The 10584-nt window shown below is 42.4% G+C and overlaps 1 non-coding gene across 1 annotated transcript; it reads left to right on the top strand.

The window, feature by feature from the left end:
* The first annotated feature begins 8669 nt into the window (after positions 1 to 8669).
* On the top strand, positions 8670 to 8755 carry LOC119619851 (small nucleolar RNA SNORD60). Its single transcript, XR_005236296.2, has one exon. It is a non-coding gene; the product is annotated as a small nucleolar RNA SNORD60 (small nucleolar RNA).
* Positions 8756 to 10584: the final 1829 nt, after the last annotated feature.

Below are 10584 nucleotides of genomic sequence, written 5' to 3'. Positions count from 1 at the left end.
AAAAAAAAAAAAAAAAAAAAGAAAAGAAAAAGAAAAAAGTGTAAAAAATGAACAACTTATTAAATTGATTATAACTGCTTATGTTATAAAGGATTATTTCCCATTGGTCAATTGAACTAAATCAGTTGCCATTTTGCCATCATTAGATGGAAGAAGCCATTATGAGTTAATACCTTTTTCTTTTTTTAGAACCTGTCTCAGGTACCATTTAGCAACAGATCCTCATAAACAGGAACTCAACAAATAAATAGTTCATACTGTCCCTAATTTTTCATTTCCTTAAGGAGCTGATGATCTAGGTGGGAATTTAAAACTGGCACAAAACAGTGGAAGAAAATCTAGCCCAGAAGGAGGAAAGGACAAATTCAATGTACAAAGGTCCAAACATACAAAACTGATGAATGTAGAAACAAGGCCCGTATTCCAAGAGGATTTTTGTTTTTACAAGAGAATGGGCTGGGCACAGTAGCTCACGCCTCTAATCCCAGCACTTTGGGAGGCCGAGGCGACCAGATCACAAGATCAGGAGATCGAGAGCATCCTGGCTAACACAGTGAAACCCTGTCTCTACTAAAAATACAAAAAATTAGCCAGGCGTGGTGGTAAGAGCCTGTAATCTCAGCTACTAGGGAGGCTGAGGCAGGAGAATAGCTTGAACCCAGAGGCGGAGGTTGTAGTGAGCCAAGATCGCGCCACTGCACTCCAGCCTGGGCAACACAGTGGGACTCCGTCTCAAAAACAAAACAAAACAAAACAAAACAAAACAAAAAACAGGATGTATTTCAGGCTTTGTAAAAACACCATACTCCCCTAATATACTCTGAAAATATGTTTCTGGGCATAGATATTAAAAACTCAATTTACTGAATTTCAGCATGTCCCCTGGAAACACCACAACTGGAGGCGGTCTTGACTGCCCAAGGAAAGTAGGGTGACAACCAGAAGCCCTAACATTTCATGAATGCTCTTCATGGCTCAGCATCTGTATTTAGCATTTGTATACACCCACTGCATTCCTCCTGTGTCTTTTTTTTTTTTTTTTTTTTTTTGAGGCAGGGTCTTGCTGTTACCCAGGCTGGAGTGCAGTGGTGTGATCACAGCTCACGGCAACCTCAACCTTCTGGACTCAAGCAATCCCCCCTACCATGCCTCAACCCCCCAAGTAGCTGGGGCTATAAGTGTGCTCTACCACGGGGAGCTAATTTTTGTATTTTTGGTAGAGACAGGGTTTCGCCATATTCCCCAGGCTGGTCACAAACTCCTGGATTCAAGCAATCCACCTGCCTTAGCCTCCCAAAGTGCTGAGATTACAGGCATAAGCCACCATGCCTGGCTCCTCCTGTGTCTTTACCAGGCCTTTAGGATCTCCTCGGCAGGCTCCACCTGTCTCTCTGATGTGGGAGCGCCTGAGGGGTCTATCCTGGCCCTTTGCCCTCTCACTCTACTCCCAAGGCTTCAAATGCCATCTGCTTGCTGATGCCACTAAAATCTACATTGCCAGCAGCAGACTGGTGCATACATCTGTTTCCTGGACCTCATATTTTGGGCATATCATAGCAACAATCATGATGATAATGATAAAGACTTGTATAGTCTTTAAGTGGGCCAGATACATTGAAAGCATTTCACATATATTAACTCAAAATTCTCATGACAGCACTTCAGAAAGCTATTATTGTTATTATTGTTATTATTATCATCTGTAAGAAGTGGAGCCACAGACAGCTTAGGTAACTTCTCCAAGATCACACAGCAATAAGGTGGAAGAGCCTGTTGGGCTTCGGAGTATGAGTTTTTGTCACTATGCATATTGGGCCCCGTGTTCTCAAACTCAACACATGTGAAAGGAAAGTATCCCACTGCTCCTCCATGAATCCCTGTCTCACCACCACCCACCCACTTGCCCAAGCTGGAAATCTATGAGTCGCCCTGGGATTCTCTCCCTGCCATCTCCATTCAAAGAAGTTCAATCACCAAATTCTATTGTTTCTACCACCTACATATTTAAAACATCTGTTTAACGGCCTCTTTATCTCCTCCAGTCTATTCTCCACGTTGCAATCACAGGGTTCCTCTAAAAAGAACTTGATCTTGCCTCCTTTTGACTGACCAACTAGCTACCATTGTCTGTTGGTTAAATCCAAACTCCTTAACACAGCCTACAAGGGCCTCCGTAGTCCGGCCCATTCCCACCTCTGCAGCTTCATCATTCCTCACGGCCTCTTACCCGCTCCCTTCTATCTTGGCTGGCTCTCAGTTTTTCAAATGCACTGGGCACTTTCTCTCTCATGGGACTTTATGCCCTTTCCTCTGCCCAGAATCCTCCCTCCACTCCCTAAATCAGAGCTGGGACCTTCTCTGACCAAAGACTGTGATGGGACCCTCTGCTGTATATTCCTTGTCTCCTTTTAACTTTCCCTAATACAAAATTCATCACACCTCAGTGCAATGTTTTATCTAAAGTCTATGTTTCCAGTTGCCTGAGGATACAGTGTCTATCTTCTTCAACTCTGTATCCCAAGTGCTTAGCACAGAGCCACATGTATAATGAACTATCAAGAAATATCTGTGGAATGAATGAATGAATGGATGAATGAATGAATGAACGTCAGAGTCACTTGGAGGGATGGCATACTGGCCATAGTAGCAAAGCAAATGTTTTATATGATTCTTTTTAATATCAGCCTTATGAGATAGAATTCACATACCATACAATTCACCAATTAAAAGTGCACAATTCCATGGTTTTTAGTCTATTCACAGAGCTATGCAACTACCCATTGTTGTACGCCACAATCATTTTCAGCCCATTTTCATCACTTCCAAAGGAAACCCTGCACTCAGGAGTCATCCTCCATTTCCTTTATATTATTACAGGTTGGGTACCTCTACTCTGAAAATCTGAAATCTGAAATGTTCCAAAAGCTGGAACTTTTTGAGTGCCAACATGATGCCGTAAGCAGAAAACTTCAATTCGACCTCACGTGACAGGTCTCAGTTGAAATGTAGGCACAGAACACACAGTTTATTCAGCATTCCCAAAGGAAAAAGACCTTCTCAGCCCCCTCAGTGGTGATGTATTTTTTCTGCACGTGCCCAGGTTCCCTTCACACAGGCACACCCACAAAGGGTAATAACAGGGTCAGATATGCCAACAGCCTGTTCCCACAATGCCCTACGCGGGGTCAAAATTGTGTGCATTACTCACTGTGTGTGTGTTTTTTTTTTTTTTTTTTTTTTTTGCTCATTCTCTGCCTGTGGTGTAAACATATTGTTGAAAATGTCCAGAAGGCCTGCAGATATCTCTACGGGTAACAGTGATAAGAAAAAGAGGAAGCATTCATGCTTATCTATAGCACAGAACATCAAGCTTCTGGAGAAACCAGACAGCAGTGTAAGTGTGTAGCGTCTTGCTGGAGAGTATGGTGTTGGAATGGCCAACATATATGACATGAAGAAACAAGAATAAACTGTTAGAGTCCTGTGCTGAAAGTGATGAACAGAAGTTAATGAAAAAAAGAAAAACACTGCATACAGCTAAAAATGAAGACCTCAATCGTGTATGAAAAGAGTGAATCATCAGCAGTGGACATATGCCATTAATGGTATGCTGACCATGAAACAAGCACAGATCTATTGTGATGGACTGAAAATTGAAGAGACCTGTGAAAATTCAACAGGCTGGTGGCAGAAATTTAAGTAAAGATACAGCATTAAATTTTTAAACAATTGTGGTGACAAAGCATCTGTTGGTTATAAAGCAACAGAGAAATTCATTGATGAGTTTGCCAAGGTCATGGCTGATGAAATCTGATGCCAGAACAAGTCTTTTGTTTTGTTTTGTTTTTTGAGACAGAGTCTCGCTCTGTCGCCCAGGCAGGAGATCTCTGCTCACTGCAACCTCCACCTTCTGGGTTCAAGCAATTCTCCTGCCTCAGCCTCCCAGTAGCTGGGATTACAGGTGCCCACCACTACGCCTGGCTAACATTTTTGTACTTTCAGTAGAGACAGGGTTTCACCATGTTGGCCAGGCTGGTTTTGAACTCCTGACCTCAAGTGATCCACCCGCCTCGGCCTCCCAAAGTGCTAGGATTACAGGCATGAGCCACCATGCACGGCCAGAACAAGTCTTTAATGCTGACGAAACATCACTGCCTTGGCATTATTGCCCCAGAAAGACACTGACTACAGCTGATGAGACAGTACTTATAGGAATTAAGGATCCAAGGAGAGGATAACTGTGCTTAGATGTGCTAATGCAACGGGCGTGCGTAAGTGTACACTTGCTGCGAGAGGCAAAAGCTTGTTGTTTTCTATAAGTGAATTTCTTACCAGTGCATTATTATGCTAACAGAAAAACATGGATCACGAGGGAGTCTTTTTTTTTTTTTTAAATGAGACAGGATTTTGCTCTGTCACCCAGGTTGGAGTGCTGTGGCATGATCACAGCTCACTGCAGCCTCGAACTCCTGGGGTCAAGCCATCCTCTCGCCTCAGCTTCCCAAGTAGTTAGGACTACAGGCATGCACAGGCATATGCCACCACTCTCGGCTAATTTTTGTATGTTTTTGTAAAGATGGGGTTTTGCCATGTTGCCCAGGTTGGTCTCAAACTCCTGGGCTCAAGCGATCCACCCTCCTTGATCTCCCAAAGTGCTGGGATTACAGGCATGAGCCACTGCACCCAGCCCAGGGACATCTTTTATGCTTGGTTTCATAAACCTTTTGTACCAGAGGTTCACGCCAACTGCAGGGAAGTTGGACTGGATGACAACTGCAAGATTTTGTTATTCTTTGTCAACTGTTCTGCTCGTCTTCCAGCTGAAATTCTCATCAAAAATGTTTATGCCATGTACTTCCCCCTAATGTGACTTCATTAATTCAGCCATGTGACCAGCATATCCTTAGACCAGGAAAGAATAAATATAAAAACATTTTTATTGAACAGCATCCTGGAAGCAGTGAACAGAGGTGTGGGTGTGGAAGGTTTTCAAAAGAAATTTAGCTGAAGGATGGCTTATATGGACTATGTTTTTCTTACATCTCATTATAAGAATTTTTGGTTAGATCATTTCCAGCATCCTTTCTGCTCTAAAATCTCATGGTTTTGTGTATTACATGTCATCCACAATTCTGCTTTAAATAGCAAAGTCAGAATTATCGAAGTCTGTATCTTATTCTCTGTATCCCCACAAGCCGGGATTGTGCCTGTACCAAGCATGTGCTTGATACATGTTTGTGGCATGGATAAATGAGTGAATTAAGGTGCTGTGTTACATATGCATGGTGTATACATGCATCATGTCCAGTCCCTACTACATGCAAACATTTGCCGATGATGAGAAGAGGTTGTTGCCAGGGCTTGGAAAACAATGACACAAAAACACAACTGTGCGTGCCTGGCATGAACTCTGGCCTGCAACTATGTTCAGTGAGGATGATGAACAGGTGATGACTTGGAAGGATTCCTCATGTCAAATGAAAAAAAAAAAAGATGTCTAAGCTCTTTACATATGCAAAATATATACCTTCAGAGTCTGTAAGTAAGCAGGAAGAAGTGTATGTCAAATAACTTTTTAACATTCATGGGTCTACGGTTGTTCATTCATTGACCAATGGTGAAATAGCTGAAATGGTTCTTATTCAAGGTGATTGTGATAATAGTGACCATCAAGTGACATTAATACTGCAGAAAAAGTGCCTATAAAGAACATGGTGAGGCTGGGTGCGGTGGCTCACATCTGTAATCCCAGAACTTTGGGATGGGAGGGAGGGAGGATGGCTTGAGGGTAGGAGGTCGAGACCAGCTTGGTTAACATAGTGAGACCTTGTCTCTATAAAAAAATTCAGAAGTTAGCAGGGCATGGTGGTGAGTGCCTGTAGGCCTAGCCACATGAGGCAGGAAGATTGCTTGAGCCTGGAAACTTGAGGCTACAACATCATAAGTGGAGACTGAAAGCCTGGGGATGCTTGTTGCTGCTGTTGTCTAACAGCTGGTACACGTATTATAGGGATGCTACGTAGTTGCTTAGTTACCCTGAACACATTGTTTTTTCACTGTATTAAGGGCACATTATATTTTTTTCTGTTAAGTACTTAAGTGTGAATAAGTGGAAGAAAATCATTGCTTATCACTAGCAAGTAAATTCAGAGCCATGATTGATGGTGATGCCAAATAGCCAGATTGGTCACATGGGTGCCGAGATAGTGACACCTTTGCTTTCTGAGGTTTTGCTGTACACAGACTTTGTTTCATGCACAAAATTATTCAAAATATTACATAAAATTACCTCCAGGCTATGTATCTAAGGTGCATAAGAAACGTAAGTGAATTTCCTGTTTAGGCTTGGGTTCCATCCCCAAGATATCTCATTATGTATATGAAAATACTCCAAAATTCAACCCTCCCCCGCCAACCAAATCTGAAATATTTCTGGTCATAAGCGTCTTGGGTAAGGGATAGTTAACCCATATTTAAAGTTACGTAACAGGCTGGGTGCAGTGGCTCATGTTTGTAATCCCAGCATTTTGGCAGGCCGAGACAGGAGGATCCCTTGAACCTAGGACTTTGAGACCAGCTTAGGCAACATAGTGAGACCCTGTAGCTACAAAATATTTTAAAAATGTTTTTAAACATTAAAAATTAGCCAAGCTTGGTGGCTTGGGCCTATAGTCCCAGCTACTCAGGAGGCTGAGACAGGAGAAGGGCTTGAGCCCAGGAGGTTGAAGCTGCAGTGAGCCATGATCATGCAACTGCACTCCAGTCTGGGCAACAGAGTGAGACCCTGTCTCCAAAAAAAATAAAAAATAAAATAAAGTTATATAACGAAGCCTGATATTTGTAGTGTTTTCTAGTTAACAGAGTACTTCATATGAGTTCTTTGAATCTTAACTCTGTAAGGTGGACATTTTAATGCACCTGTCATTAGGGTTAAACTTCAGTGTATAGAGTGAGGCCTTCAATCAATGAAAAGTTTATTCTGAAAGGCAGGGGAAGGGTGGTAGAGGTGCCTGGGGGGCAGGAAGCGACTGTCTATAGAATGCTGTCCTAAAGACACACATGAAGCCGTGTCGTCATTCTGTCTAGACCTGCTGGACTGCACCCTAAGCCATGACATGTTGACTGTGCAAAAAGCCAAATAGCTGGGGGGATGCAGAAGGTAGACAAATATTGCATAAAGCAAATGACTTTTGAAGTAATAATAACAATAATAAATGATCTGAATTCAAATCCTGATTCTGCTACTTGCACAACTCTGTGACATTGAGCAAGTTAACCTCCCCAGTCTTGAGTTTCTTCATCTTAAAATAGTGTTCATGATATATTCCTTGTGAGGTTGTTCTGAGGATTAAAGAAGTATATATAGAGCAGCTGATATAGTGGCTGGTGCTGAAAAATAGTAAAATATTTTATTGCAAATAATAGATTTTTTAAAATACATTTAAAAACTGGTGGAGATATAATTACTGAAAAATGATAATTCATTGCTATCTAGGTTGCAGTGAAATAGATACACTCAAATGCTGCTAGTGGTGTAGTAAAACGGACTTGAAATGAAAGCAGAAGGTCAATATGATGCAAGAGTAAAGATGTTTCCTTTAACTTCAATATCTGCTCCTGGAACTTTAAGGAAATAATCTAAAATAAACCAGAAAAGTAGTATGTACAAAGGTATCCATCACAGTGTAGTTACCAATACTAAAACCCTGGGAATGACTGAATGATGACCCAAAGGAATGGTTAGGAATGTAAGGTTATATCAGCAAGGAATTTTTTTTTTTTTTTAGATGGAGTCTCTCTCTATCGCCCAGTTTGGAGTGCAGTGGTGCAATCTCGGCTCACTGCAACCTCCGCCTCCTAGGTTCAAGTGATTCTCCTGCCTCAGCCTCCTGAGTAGCTGGGATTACAGGCGTGACTACCATGCCTGGCTAATTTTTGAATTTTTAGTAGAGACGGGGTTTCACCATGTTGGTCATGCTGGTCTCAAACTCCTGACCTCGTGATCTGCCTCCTTGGCCTCCCAAAGTGCTGGGATTACAGGCCTGAGCCTCCGCGCTCCGCCAGCAAGGCACAATATTTAGCAGCCATTACAAGTACTATGAAAACTGTTTGGATGCAGAGGCACCCACATTTGCAAACATCCTGAAAGCCTGGTAGAGTGTGAAGACAGAAAAGAAAGCAAAGTGGCAGAAGTACAGTGGAAAGGGCACACGACTATCAGAGGGGACAAGCCTTATAGACCTTGTTCAGGACCTTGGGTTTCATGTGTGTGTGTATGTATATATATATGTGTGTGTATATATATGTGTGTGTGTGTATATATATATAAAAAAATTAGCTGGATGTGGTGGCATGTGCCTGTAGTCCCAGCTACTCGGGAAGCTGAGGTGAAAAAATCGTTTGAGCCTGAGAGGCAGAGATTGCAGTGGGCCATGATCACTCCACTGCACTCCAACCTGGGTAACACAGTGAGGTTACCCAGGGAACCTAATTGCAAAGGGAAGCCACTGGAGAATTCTGAGCAGAGGGTGACATAACCAGAATGGTGGATTTTAAATGATCCTTCCTTATAATGTGGAAATCTATTCTTTTAAATGCAAGTATGCAGACAAGGCATTACACAAAAATGTATTAGGGTGATTGCATAGAGGGTAGCGTTTTTTCTCCCTTGTCAAAAATTCCCCAATCCTATTTCCGACACCTCATATGAAAGCTGCACATGCAGTCTTATTATTATTTTGCAAGCCTGGGGCTTGGGCAAAAAAAGAAAAAAAAATCCCCAATCCTGTTGACATAACATTCCCTACTTTAAAATAGAGAAAACAGTTATCCTACAGACAGCAGCTGTGTTTTCTGTGAAACATTGTGTCCCACAAATGTAGGAGACTATGCACAGAGTGGGGAGGCTTAGGAAGGAGGCTGTTATCTTACGAAATGGGCTAGTGGGTGGGGTAGGAGGTGAAAGTGTGTTATCGACCTCCATCAGAAGTTATTTTTCCAGTGGGTGATAAACCATCAAAAAGAGCTTCCTGTTGATGTTACAGATGTTATAACTTCAGTTATCACTGTTTGCTCTCCCCTAGCACGTTACCCTCGGGGCAGGAGTCTGTCAGCTCGAAGCAGAGATAAGGGGGCCACATGTCCCAGGGCTTGGCAGATGGAGCCCTGAACCCAGACCTCAGTAGGAAGCATCAGCGTGAATCCATCCCCAGTAGCCTCTGAGCAGGAGCAGGCAAAGTGCCTTCTTTTTGAAATAGGGCCTCACTGTGTTACCCAGGTTGGAGTGCAGTGGAGTGATCATGGCCCACTGCAATCTCTGCCTCTCAGGCTCAAACGATTTTTTCACCTCAGCTTCCCGAGTAGCTGGGACTACAGGCACATGCCACCACATCCAGCTAATTTATATATATATATATACACACACACACACACACACATATATATACACACACATATATATATACATACACACACACATATATATACACACACATATATATATAAAATACACACACACACACACACATATGCATATACACAACATAGCAAAATCTTGTCTCTATATGTATGTTGCCCAGGCTGGTCTCAAACTCCTAGGCTCAAGCCATCTGTCTGCCTTGGCCTTCCAAAATGCTGGAACTACAGGCTGAAGAGTCGTTTTGAGCAAATTATCTTATCATCATCGGCAAGTGTTTGCATGTAGTAAGGACTGGACACGATGCATGTATACACCATGCATATGTAACACAGCACCTTAAATCACTCATTTATCCATGCCACAAACATGTACCAAGCACATGCTAGGTACAGGCACAATCCCGACTGGTGGGGAAACAGAGAATAAGGCACAGACTTCAATTATTCTGACTTTGCTATTTAAAGCAGAGTTGTGGATGACATGTAATACACAAAACCGTGAGACTTTAGAGCAGAAAGGATGCTGGAAATGATCCAATCCAAAATTCTTATAATGAGATACAAGAAAAATATAGTCCAGAGAGGATAAATGCCTCAGAAGTTCAAGTCAGGTGGATTTTCTAATAAACTCTGATGTGTCTTATAAAGATGGAAGCATATTGCTGCAACGCAGTCCTAGCAAGAGTGTGCACAAAAGTGTAGCTTAAATAAAGGAATCATTATCTCTGACATGTGATAAAAATGCCCCATCACTGTCCTTAATCAAATGAGGATCTCTAAAATGACACTGAAATACGTCATGTTCAAAGATCTTTAACAACCCTATGATCTTGTGAATCTTGGAGTAGCATGATGGAAGGTTCTGGTCCGAGAGTGGTCCACACAGAGGCTAGAACTGCATGCATGTTATGCAACGTTGGGTGCTGCCATATCTACACTGGGTTCCTGTGAATGGATAATAGAAATAGCAAGTCAAGCATCTTGGCATCACCCCACAGTTAGCTGTAGCTAGAATGGATTGCTTAGTGTCCATGGCTGAGTCAGGAGCAGAGCAAAGTGTGTATTGACATTGGCAGGGCAAACCTAGAGCCGGTGGAGAGCCCAGTTAGGAAATCACTCCACATGGCTACCAGTGTTCTTCTGCTTTCCTCAAATCATGAGTGATAA

The sequence above is a fragment of the Chlorocebus sabaeus genome, chromosome 25 (genome assembly GCF_047675955.1).
Source record: "Chlorocebus sabaeus isolate Y175 chromosome 25, mChlSab1.0.hap1, whole genome shotgun sequence".
NCBI lineage: Eukaryota > Metazoa > Chordata > Mammalia > Primates > Cercopithecidae > Chlorocebus > Chlorocebus sabaeus.
Note: the sequence above shows the minus strand (reverse complement) of the source record. Positions and strands in the feature narration are given on the sequence as shown.